The sequence below is a fragment of the Vitis riparia genome, chromosome 1 (assembly GCF_004353265.1).
Source record: "Vitis riparia cultivar Riparia Gloire de Montpellier isolate 1030 chromosome 1, EGFV_Vit.rip_1.0, whole genome shotgun sequence".
In the NCBI taxonomy this organism is placed as follows: domain Eukaryota; kingdom Viridiplantae; phylum Streptophyta; class Magnoliopsida; order Vitales; family Vitaceae; genus Vitis; species Vitis riparia.
This window is the reverse complement of record NC_048431.1, coordinates 13105299-13116131: the sequence shown is the minus strand read 5'-3', so window position 1 is coordinate 13116131 and position 10833 is coordinate 13105299.

Below are 10833 nucleotides of genomic sequence, written 5' to 3'. Positions count from 1 at the left end.
CACAAAAGATACAAGTCATGGGTTCCTTGTAAGTAGATAAGTTGTCCACAATTGGTTCATAGATTTGGGCAATCCAGTAGAGACTATAGTGCACCACCTCTTAATTGGAGGGATGACTTGTCCTGGTTGTCGACATAGGTTTTCCATGGTGAGTGCACTAATGCATGTGATATACACTAGACAAGACCTATGGTGAATGATGCAAGACCATCAATTGTCATGATTCACTAAACTAGTATACTGCATGGACTTTCAACCTTAAGAAAATATTAAGCTTGTGTCAAAATCAATAGGAGACTTTGACCTATGTGTGAGACCCGAAAATGGTCATATATTCCTATGGATTGGGTCACTATTAATGGAGGTTGGTGGCAACATGTATCCTCAATAGAGACACTATGATATCTCATGGGATTAAGATAACATGTCCACTTGGGTAATCCAAAAGACATGTGATCATGAAATATGTAGCCACAATAATTCCTTTAGTGAAATTTGACATATGCTATTTGGAGTTAGAGTATGTCAATTGATCACATAATAAATAAGATCTGTAACTCAAGGATTTGAGAGGTAATCTTGATAGGTGATAACATTACCTTGTTAGATTATAGACACCAATTTATGGAGAGTCTGCATATAGTGGATAGTAGGTCACGGACCCGAGCACTTGGTGTCTCGTTATAATATACATAGAGTACTAGAGTGTAGTTGACTCTCTATAGTGGGATGTTGAGTCAATTTCAAAATTTGACTATGAGAGAGCCAATATTCTCATGGGTAATAGTGGTCTCTACTTTAAGCTCATATTCCTTGTTGGCATGACTTATGAGGGTTGATGTGTTTTTGGTTCACTTTTGTACATAAGGACATTTTAGTAATTATATAAGATTGCACAAGGATAAGTGAGTGATATCTTTGGACTGAGCTAATTGATTAATCAAGTTTTGTATAGTTAATTAATCAATTAGCAACCTTTTTAGGGTAGATTAAGTGACCCAAGCCTATGATGGGCTTAAGTCACTTAAGCCTAGTAGGAATCCTATAAGTTCCCCTTTTGGGGTTAAGGTTTCCAAGACTTGTCTTTCTTTTTTTTAGTCCAGAAAGAAAACCTTAGCCTCCACCCTTGAGATCTCCATCATCTTAGTGCTTAGACATAAGTAAGAGTCATCAAACAGAAGGTCATGGTGTTTACAAGATCCTTTACGACTTTGGAGTTATCTATATCGATTGGAATTGATTTGAGAACATCCAGATCAAAGGTATATGGTTTTACTCTCCAAATCTATGTTTTCTATGGTATCTTTATTGTTTTGTAATACCTATTTATCCTCTTCGATAGATTTAGAGAGTTTATGATAAATTTGCATGCACCTTACACAATCCATTTCATGGGAATAAAGTAATCTAGGGTTCCCACCAACTGGTATTAGAGCCTTAGGGTAGGTTCTAGCATTTTAGATTTGTTCTAGAGTATGCTAATTCTATTTTACATGGTTGTTTTATTCATCTCATGGCTTTAAGGGATGAATGAATGAAATTATTCATTCAATTAAATGTATTAATATATTTGGATTAATTGATTGTTATTGATTGATTTGAATGAATATCTTCTATGCCTTTTGATTCTCTAGATTGGGTTGTACACCCCATAAGGGGTATAAGTTTTTTATTTGGTTGTTAAAATCTTTGATTTTCAATAGATGGGTTGTAAGCTCCATTAAAGGAGCATAGGAATTTTTATTGTTGTGAAAATTTTAGTTTTTTTATCCATTAGTAGTAACCTAAGAGAAAAGAAGGAATCTTAAAAGTTCTTTTTGAAATTCTATGGTGGTTGAAGGAAAAAAAAAACATTCTTGGAAGTTCTTGGTTTGAGATCCTTGGTAGCATAGTGACTTTGACTTGAACTCAAAATTGGGACCAACTTCCAATGGTTTCTTGGGGAAACCCGCATATGGATTTGAAACTCAAGAAGTCATAAATCCAATGGCTTAAGTGGATTGCAATTTAGAGTTGAAATGAGAGAGATATGGTCGAATGAAGCAAGGTTGCACGAAGTGCATGGAAACACATTGATGTCAACTTTGAGCCAAAATCAGGGGCACTTCCAATTATTTTCTTAGGGAAAATCACATTTAGAAATCCAATGCTTCAAATGATTGCAATTTAGAGTTGAAACATGGGAAATATGGCTAATTGAAACAATGTTGAGCAAAGAACATGTTGTTACGAGATTGCATACGAGTCCAATTCTTTTTTATTGTTTGGGCTAAATTTTGGGCCTCTTCTTGGGCTTAATTTTTTGTGACAATTGGGCCTTTTCGGTTTTCTATTTTAACTAACCCAATTTTTGGTTGTAGGGTTATTTTTGGTAATTTGGATTTCATCCAAATTTTAATTACCAAATATGCAAAAGGATCCCTAAAGGCCATGAAAAAAGTTTCTATTTTTTTATTCCCTTGTTTTATTATATGCTCTTGATTAATTGCATATATGGCCTCAAGATATTTTGGTATTCTTAATTAGAAATAAATTTTTATACATTTTTCAAAATTGGAAAACTTATTTAAATTGGAATGTGCATAGTTAGGAAATTTTATTTTAAAGAAAAGATAAATTGGAAAAATGATTAAAAGTTTTTTTTTTTTTTTTTTTTTTTACTTTTTAAAAAATTAATTCTTAGAGATTTTAATTTTATTTAAAATCTTCTCAAATCTTGAGATCTTTAATAATAATTTTTTTAAAAGGAAAAACTCTTATTTTTCCAAATCTTTATAAAATAATATTTTTCCTATTTTACATAGGATTCCGAATTAAAGAAAATAAGTTAATTTTGGAAATTTATGATAGATAATTTATAATTAAGAATGGTTGCCAAAATAAATATTAGAACCTAAGGAAAAGTTTTTTGATATTCTTAGTAAATTTTCACGAGAAGAGATTTTCCAAGATTGTCCATTTAAATTGGTCGTTGCTAAAAAGATTGCTATTTCTTTAGAACTATCTGTTTATTAAACTTTAAAAGGTTTTTTTTTGTTATTTCTTAGTGAGAGAAGGAAAACTATACCTATAGTAGGTCCTCCAGGTTCTCCTCCTTAGAGAGAATGAGAAAATCATTCTGTTTGGATAGTTTAATGATAAGGAATAAAATAGCAATTCTTTTAGCATAGAAGTCCTAGTTTAAAGTAATTAATGGATTTGGAAAATCTCATGATAGAGAATTTATGATAAGAAGGTTTACCAAAATAACTTTGGAAATTTTTAGTAATTCAATGAAGATATAAAATATTTTGAAAATACTTTCCAAAATAGATTATTTAATTCTTTTTTAAAAATAAATATTTTTGGAAGTTTTTCATAGAAAATATTTTATCTATTAAAGAAATTACTAAAAGATTCTATTTTTGGTAATATTTAATGGAATAAATTATTTTGGAATTTCAATTGAAAAATTTATTAAGTTAAAAAAGTGTAAGAAATAAGGAAAGTAAATCTTATGAGGATTTTTTAAAATGAGAAGCAAAAAGTTCATTTTTTGGATAAGATGCTCTCAAGATTATTCAAAATCTCATAAATTGGTAATTTCCTTATTACACAATAGTCTCCAATTTGGAAAATAAATATTTTGGAAATTTTCATTAGAGATAATTTATCATTAAAAAATTATTACCAAAAGTCTTAGTAATTTGGTGGAAATAAATTTCTTTAAAACATTTCCTAGATAAAATATTTATTAATTGGGATTGTATATACAAGGAGAAGAATTGTATGTAAATAGTTTTTAAAATTTTGAGAGTGGATGTTTTATCAAAATTCTTTTTTAAAATTACTCTCATGGAAATTTTAAATTTTTTATGTTGGTATTCTCCTATTACACTAGGTTTTCAATTAGGAAATAAATATTTTTGGAAATTTTCAAAGTAGATAATTTATTCATCGGGGAATTTACTAATGGTTTTAAAATGTTTTATTTATCTCAAAAGATTAAGTGGGAGAGGTCCTAAGGCAAGCCCACGGTCTTTATTGTCGAGCTTATCTTGATTGGGTTCATCACCACCCCATAATGGGCTATGCTTAAGAATAAGGAGACATGGACTCTTCACATGAATGAGACTAGATATGTCTTTAGTGGGAGCGACCATCCCCATAGTGGGGTTCTTTACTTGGTGACATTGATAGTTCAAGAACAATGATTATACACTTGACATTGGATATGAAGTGGTAGAATTGCCCCAGCGGTCCCACTTGCTTAGTCCATGGGCCAAATAAAATGTATGTTGATCTTGTCTTTAGATACATTTATGATTAAGGCAAGAAGATCACTATGAGAGGGTTTTTAACTAGTAATAAGGCCATGACCTGACCCACGTAGGCTTGATTCTTATAACATTAGGATACCTTGCAAAAGGATATGTAGTTTGAGAACGCTACATTTTTGCTAAATTAATTACCAATTGCCATCAATGCTTAATTATGTCATATGCTTGGTTATATTCTTTGTTATGGATATCATGTTATTTCTATTATCACTTTTTTTCTCATAATAGGCTAAGCCCAACTAATCAATTGAACTAATTTTATTCTGGATATAGTAACTAATTACATAGAAACTAGTTTAGGTAGAGTTGGTTATTCCTTATGAACTAGCTTAGCAAAAAAAAAAAAAAAAAAAAAAAGAGAGTGGTACATCAAGTTGGTATTAGATGGCTCAGAAGACAAGTGTCTAATACTTGGACCTTTGGATAATGTGTTGCAATAGTAACACATGTCTATTACTAGAGACTTTGATATTCTTTTTCTAGTTTGCAATGGTTATTTCGTGATAAGGGTAGGTCAGCTTTGATAAGATACTCTTAAGACTGTTAGGAACACTAGTATTCATATGATCTTAGAGACCTTGCCATTTTCCTTCGAGATGGCTAAGGGGATTCTAAAAGATTATAAGGTGTCAAAGGTTTTTCATGTTTATTTCTCAAGAAGAAGAAGAACAATACCAAATAAGAAAAGTTCAAAAGAAGGAATAAGAGAGCAAGTTCAAGGGCAAGTAATTCATTTGTGACCCTGTAGGACACTAGAAAATGAATACCCAGTTTAACTAAAGGAAAAAAGAAAAATATACATTATTTTCTCATTATTGAACATTTGGTGGTGGATTTCACCATTTATGGTGGATAGATTCTAGGTCCATTGTCTGTAAGTCCTTATAGGATATTCAACAAGTGAGAATATTAAATGATGAGATTATACTCACCTTAGATTCAAATGTAAGGTTAGTTATGCAAGTTCGTGGGATAATATTCCATTATTACTTTGTCAAGTGATGAGAATAGTCAGATCTCAGGATTGAACATAGTGCTAATTAAATATTTGGTTTTTAGACTTAGGTCATATTAATCTAAATAGGATCTAAAGATTGGTAACGTTTGGACTCTATAATTCCAGAAGATCTTTTAATCTACAAATCTTAAATAGATGGTAAAATGACCAAGAAGACTAGAATCAAGGAATGTTTAGAGTTAGTGCATACTAACATGTATGGAACTTCTAATGTCCATGCATGGGAAAGGTATGGGCATTTCATCACTTTTAGTGATGATTACTCTAAGTTTGGATATTTACATAGGAGATCTGATGCCTTGGATACATTCATTGAATTTAAGGTGAGATTAGATAACCTATTATGTATATATACAAAGTCACTTTGATTAGATCAACGTTATATGTCTAGTAAGTTTGATTATTTCCATTGAAGCATGAGATTATTTCCTAGTCATAGGCACTAGGGTCTCCATCGCAAAATGGAAAAGTGGAAAGAAGATATCAAACTTGGTTGGACATAGTGAGATTGTGGATAAGTTTCTCATCGTTTCTCGAATTATTTTGGGGATATGTCTTATAGACTCTGTACACCTCTTTTTCTTAAGAGATATATCAATTTATAGGATATCTAAGAGGATTTTTAGGTTATTACCTTTATATTCAAGATCATCAAAAGATATTTGTTGACACAAATATTAATTTTTTGATGAAAACTATATGATAAGGAATAAGACAAAGAGTGATACAAATTGGAGGATATATTAGAAGATAGTCCCACATTGCATAGGATACTATGGATCTTGAGGATTAAAGAAATACAATTCCTATGATTTATAGTACACTAGTGCCTCATCATAGTGAGAGGTTCATATCCCATAGATTATGATGAAGTGGTAAGCAATATTTGTGCTCACTTAAGGCAAGGAGTTATGAAAAGGTAGTTAAAATCTTTGTATTCTAACATTGTTTAGGTTCCTGTAAAAGCATCTAAAAAGATAAAACTCATAGGTGTAAGTTGGTCTACAAGAGGAACACAAGAGTAAATGGAAAACTTGAGTTTTATGTGGCTAAGATTGTAGCTAAAGGTTATAGTTTGAAATTGTGTTTCAACTATGAAAAACCTTTTCAATAGTAGTCATACTCAAATCCATCAAATTACTCTTATCTATTACAATGTGTCACATTTGTAAGATACAACAACCAAACATTTTCATAGAAAAAGGCCTTGTGTGTATAAGAAGGCATAAGGAAGCATGGTGACACTCTAAGATCTTATAGATAGATGACAATCTATTTATTGGATATGAAGTAAGGATATTGTCACCAGTCAAGATTTGGTAGTCTACTCAATTCTAGATGAAAATCTAGAGGAAGACGCAATATATTCTTGGGGTTATGGTTCTTTAGGATTGCAAGAATATGAAAATTATGCCATGTCACCTACATAGATAAGCATTTGGTCAAGCACATGATGCAAAACTCCAAGAAGGGTTTGTTACTATTTGGATTTGGAGTTGTCTTGCTTAAAAATAATGTCCTTGGACATCTAAGGAGAGACATCGCATTAAAGTGGTATCTAATGCCGCAATGGATAACCTTAAGTATGCGATGTTGTGTTAAACTAGATATTTGCTTTATTATAGGAATAATTAGCGAATATTAGTTCATTTCCTAATTAAAGCTTTGGCGGATGTCAAACATATACTCTAGTATATTTGGAGAATGATGGATTATATGTTTGTGAGTCTTTACGATGAGTTGGTACTTCTTTTGTATTAGGAAATTGGACTTTAGTCTGATAAGGACTCTCACAGATCAACCTCTAGTTATGTGTACACTCTAAGTGATTTTTTGTTGTTTCCATAATAACAAAGGAAACCTTTTGGCTTATGGGTAGTTCACTTGGCTATATCCTCTAAGATCATGTTATGTGATAACAGTGAGACGATGGAATGGTCTAAAGAACTAAAGTACCACTAGAAGAGGAAACACATAAAGAACAAGTGTTACCTTCTAGTGAGATAGTATAGAGAGGTGATATGACTGTAAAACAAAATCTTCTGTAGTGCCTAGTATGCTTTTGGGGTTAGTAGGAGTTTGTTGGGATTAAGTCTCTAAAAGCAAGACATGATGTAACAAAGTTAGACTTAACTATCCATTTGCTATTTCTTTGGTGTATTGACATTGATTTGAGAATTCAACTCATGTCTCTTACATTGTACAAGACTTAGGTGCATTAAGAGTTGCATAAAATATGCTAGCCATGAGTTCCTTATAAATAGATAAGTTGCCTACAATCAGTTCCTGAATTTGGGCAATTTAGTAGAGATTGTAGTGCACCACCTTCTAATTAGAGGGATGACTTGTCTTGGTTGTTGGGATGAGTTTCCCATGGTGACTGCACTAGTTTATTTGATGCACACTGGATAAGACCTATGGTGAATGATGTAAGGCTATCAATTGTCATGATTCACTTGGAGACTTTGAGCCTGTGTCAAAATCAATCGAAGACTTTGACTTATAGGTGAGACCTGAAAGTGGTCATATATCCATATGGATTGGGTCACTATTGATAGAGGCTGGTGCCAACAGGTATTCTCAATATAAACACCATGATATCTCATGGGATTGAGACAACATGTCCACTTGGGTGATCTAAAAGACATGTGATAATAAAATCTATGGTCATAGTAATTCATTTAGTGGAATTTGACATATATTGTTTGGAGCTAGAGTATATCAATTGATCACATAATAAGTGAGATATGTAACTCAAGGATTTGAGAGGTAATCTTGATAAGTGATAACACTACCTTGTTAGATTACAAACACCAATTCATAGGGAGTCTGCATGTAGTGAATAGTAGGTCACGAACCCAAGCATTTGGTGTCTCATTGTAATATACATAGGGTACTGGAATGCAGTTGACTTTCTATAATGGGATGTTGATTCAATTTAAGAATTTGATTATGAGGGAGCTAATACTCCTATGGGTCCTAGTGGTCCTCGCTCTGAGTTCATATTCCTTGTTGGCACGACTTGATGAGAGTTAGATGTGTTTTTAGTTCACTTTTGTGCATAAGGGCGTTTTGATAATTACACAAGTTTGCATAGGATAAATGAGTAGTATCTCTAGACTGGGCTAATTGATTAATTATATCTTGTATGGTTAATTTGATTTAGCAACCTTTTTGGGCTAGATTAAGTAACCTAAGCCATGGTGGGCTTAAGTCACTTAAGCTTAGAAGGAAGCCTATAAATGCCCCTTTGGGGGTTAGGGTTTCTAAGTCTTGCATTTCTCTTTTTTCAGTCCAGAGAGCCATAACCTCTATCTTTGAAATTTCCACCATCTCAATGCTTAAACACAAGAAAAAGTCATCGAATAGAAGATCATGGTATTTACAAGATCCATTACAACTTCGGAGTTATCTACATCGATTGAAATTCATCCGAGAACATCTCGATCGAAGGAATGTGGATTTATTCCCTATATATATGTTTTCTATGATATCCTTATTGTTTTGTAATACATGTTTATCTGTTGCGATAGATTTAGAAAGCCTAGGATATATTTGCATACACCTTACATGATCTAGGGCATGGGAATAGAGTAATCTAGGGTTCATAACTTGTTGGCCCTCCATTTTGTCTTAGTACACCATTGAAGAAGAAACATGACTGCCATTTGAGAGTAAAGATTGAAGAGATGCCAACTGCCACAAATATTGAAGAAAAGGTAAAATCTTGGAGACAAAAGAAGAGAAACATGCTTGATCATTTTTGAAAGATAGGTATATTCTCTTTAATTTTCTTTATGTCTTGATTATGCTCATCTCTCCATCTTTCTACTCTTCTTCTCTCATGCTTGAATATGGAAATTATCCATGCTTTCATGTGGATGCATAGGCTACACAGATTGTTAATGACATATTGATAAAAAAAAATGATGAATGATTGATTGATCTCATGTTGACTAATGCCTATTTGGATTGAGATTATGATTATTTTCTTTTGGAATTATTCTCACTTGATATGCCAATGTGTACTATACAAACATGCATGGGATGAGTGTGTGATATGTCAATATATTTCTTGCAAGGATGAAAATATTGGTAAATACATATCTATTGGTATTTGGATTTTACAGATGCATCATAAATTCGGTGGATATTTTAACAAAAATATAGTGGAAACAGAAATTGTTCAAAATTTATGAAAAAACTTCAAATAATAAAATAAGCAAGAATACACATGTTAAAATTAAAATTATTTTGTAAGTATAATTAACGTAGGTATGGTCAAGGATAATATTTATCATTTTTTTTAAATGTTGTCTTAAATTCATTTAATATATTTATATTCATTTATTTTAAAAATTAATGACTATTTTTATTAAAATATGTTTTATTACATTTTAAATAAAAAATTAAAGTCCTTTAAGATTTATATAAAATATTTTATTTGAGATTTAATTTCTAAAATTTTATTACTTATGGTGACAACTTTTTGCTATTGACATTAATTTATTTAAATACTTAAAATTATTAAAAATTATATTAAAAATTTATCTTATCAAACTAATTTTAATTTTAAAATATTAGAACTTCATTAGTTTTTTTTTTTTTGTTTTTTATAATTTAGTAATTTTTTGAATTAATTTATAATTCTAATATTGTAAAATAAAACATTCAAAATTAAATAAAATTAAAAGGATAAATATAAAAAATTTAAAAGTGAAGTGATAGTAATTTTTAAAGATATGATTAATGAGATAAATGATGATATATTTAATATTAAAATTATAATTTATTTAATTCAAATACATTCAATAATGTAAAATAAATGATGATACATATATGATTTTGTTTTAATATTTATATTTTTATATTTAATTATCATATAAATGATATAAAAAAGTCTTGTTAAGAAAATTATAATAATGCTTTTTGTACTTTTATTAATCAATTAAATAAATTTTAAAATATAGTAATTAGAATTAATTTATTTATTCTTTTAATAATGGACTTTAAAATATTCATGTTTGTGAACATAAATTAACAAATATAGATTTGACTTGGTGGTTGCTTGGCTCCAATCCAAGCCTTTTGGCTTAGGTTTGAACCCCCCTAGCTGATAAATGTCGATATTTTAATAATATTTTTGAAAAATTGTCGAAATATCTTTCGATGTTGAAATATCTCTTATCCGACTTTTGGTGCTGAATATCTTGTTGACTCTCCCTGATAAGCAAAATATTGATGATATTTCATTGAAATTTCATGACATTCGACATTTTAATAACTAGTTTCTTATAGGTGAGCAACCCTTATATAAGGGAAAGAAGTAAGAAAGATGGGAAACATTGCAGTTCCTTCGTAATGGGTTAACACCCCTTTAAGGGAAAGAAGTAGGAAAGTTGATGGAAAATACTTTAATTCTTTCGTAATGGGTTGCCTTATATACCCTTTGTGTAATTAGTTCATTATCCTTGTATAGTTAATAGTTTGTGTAAT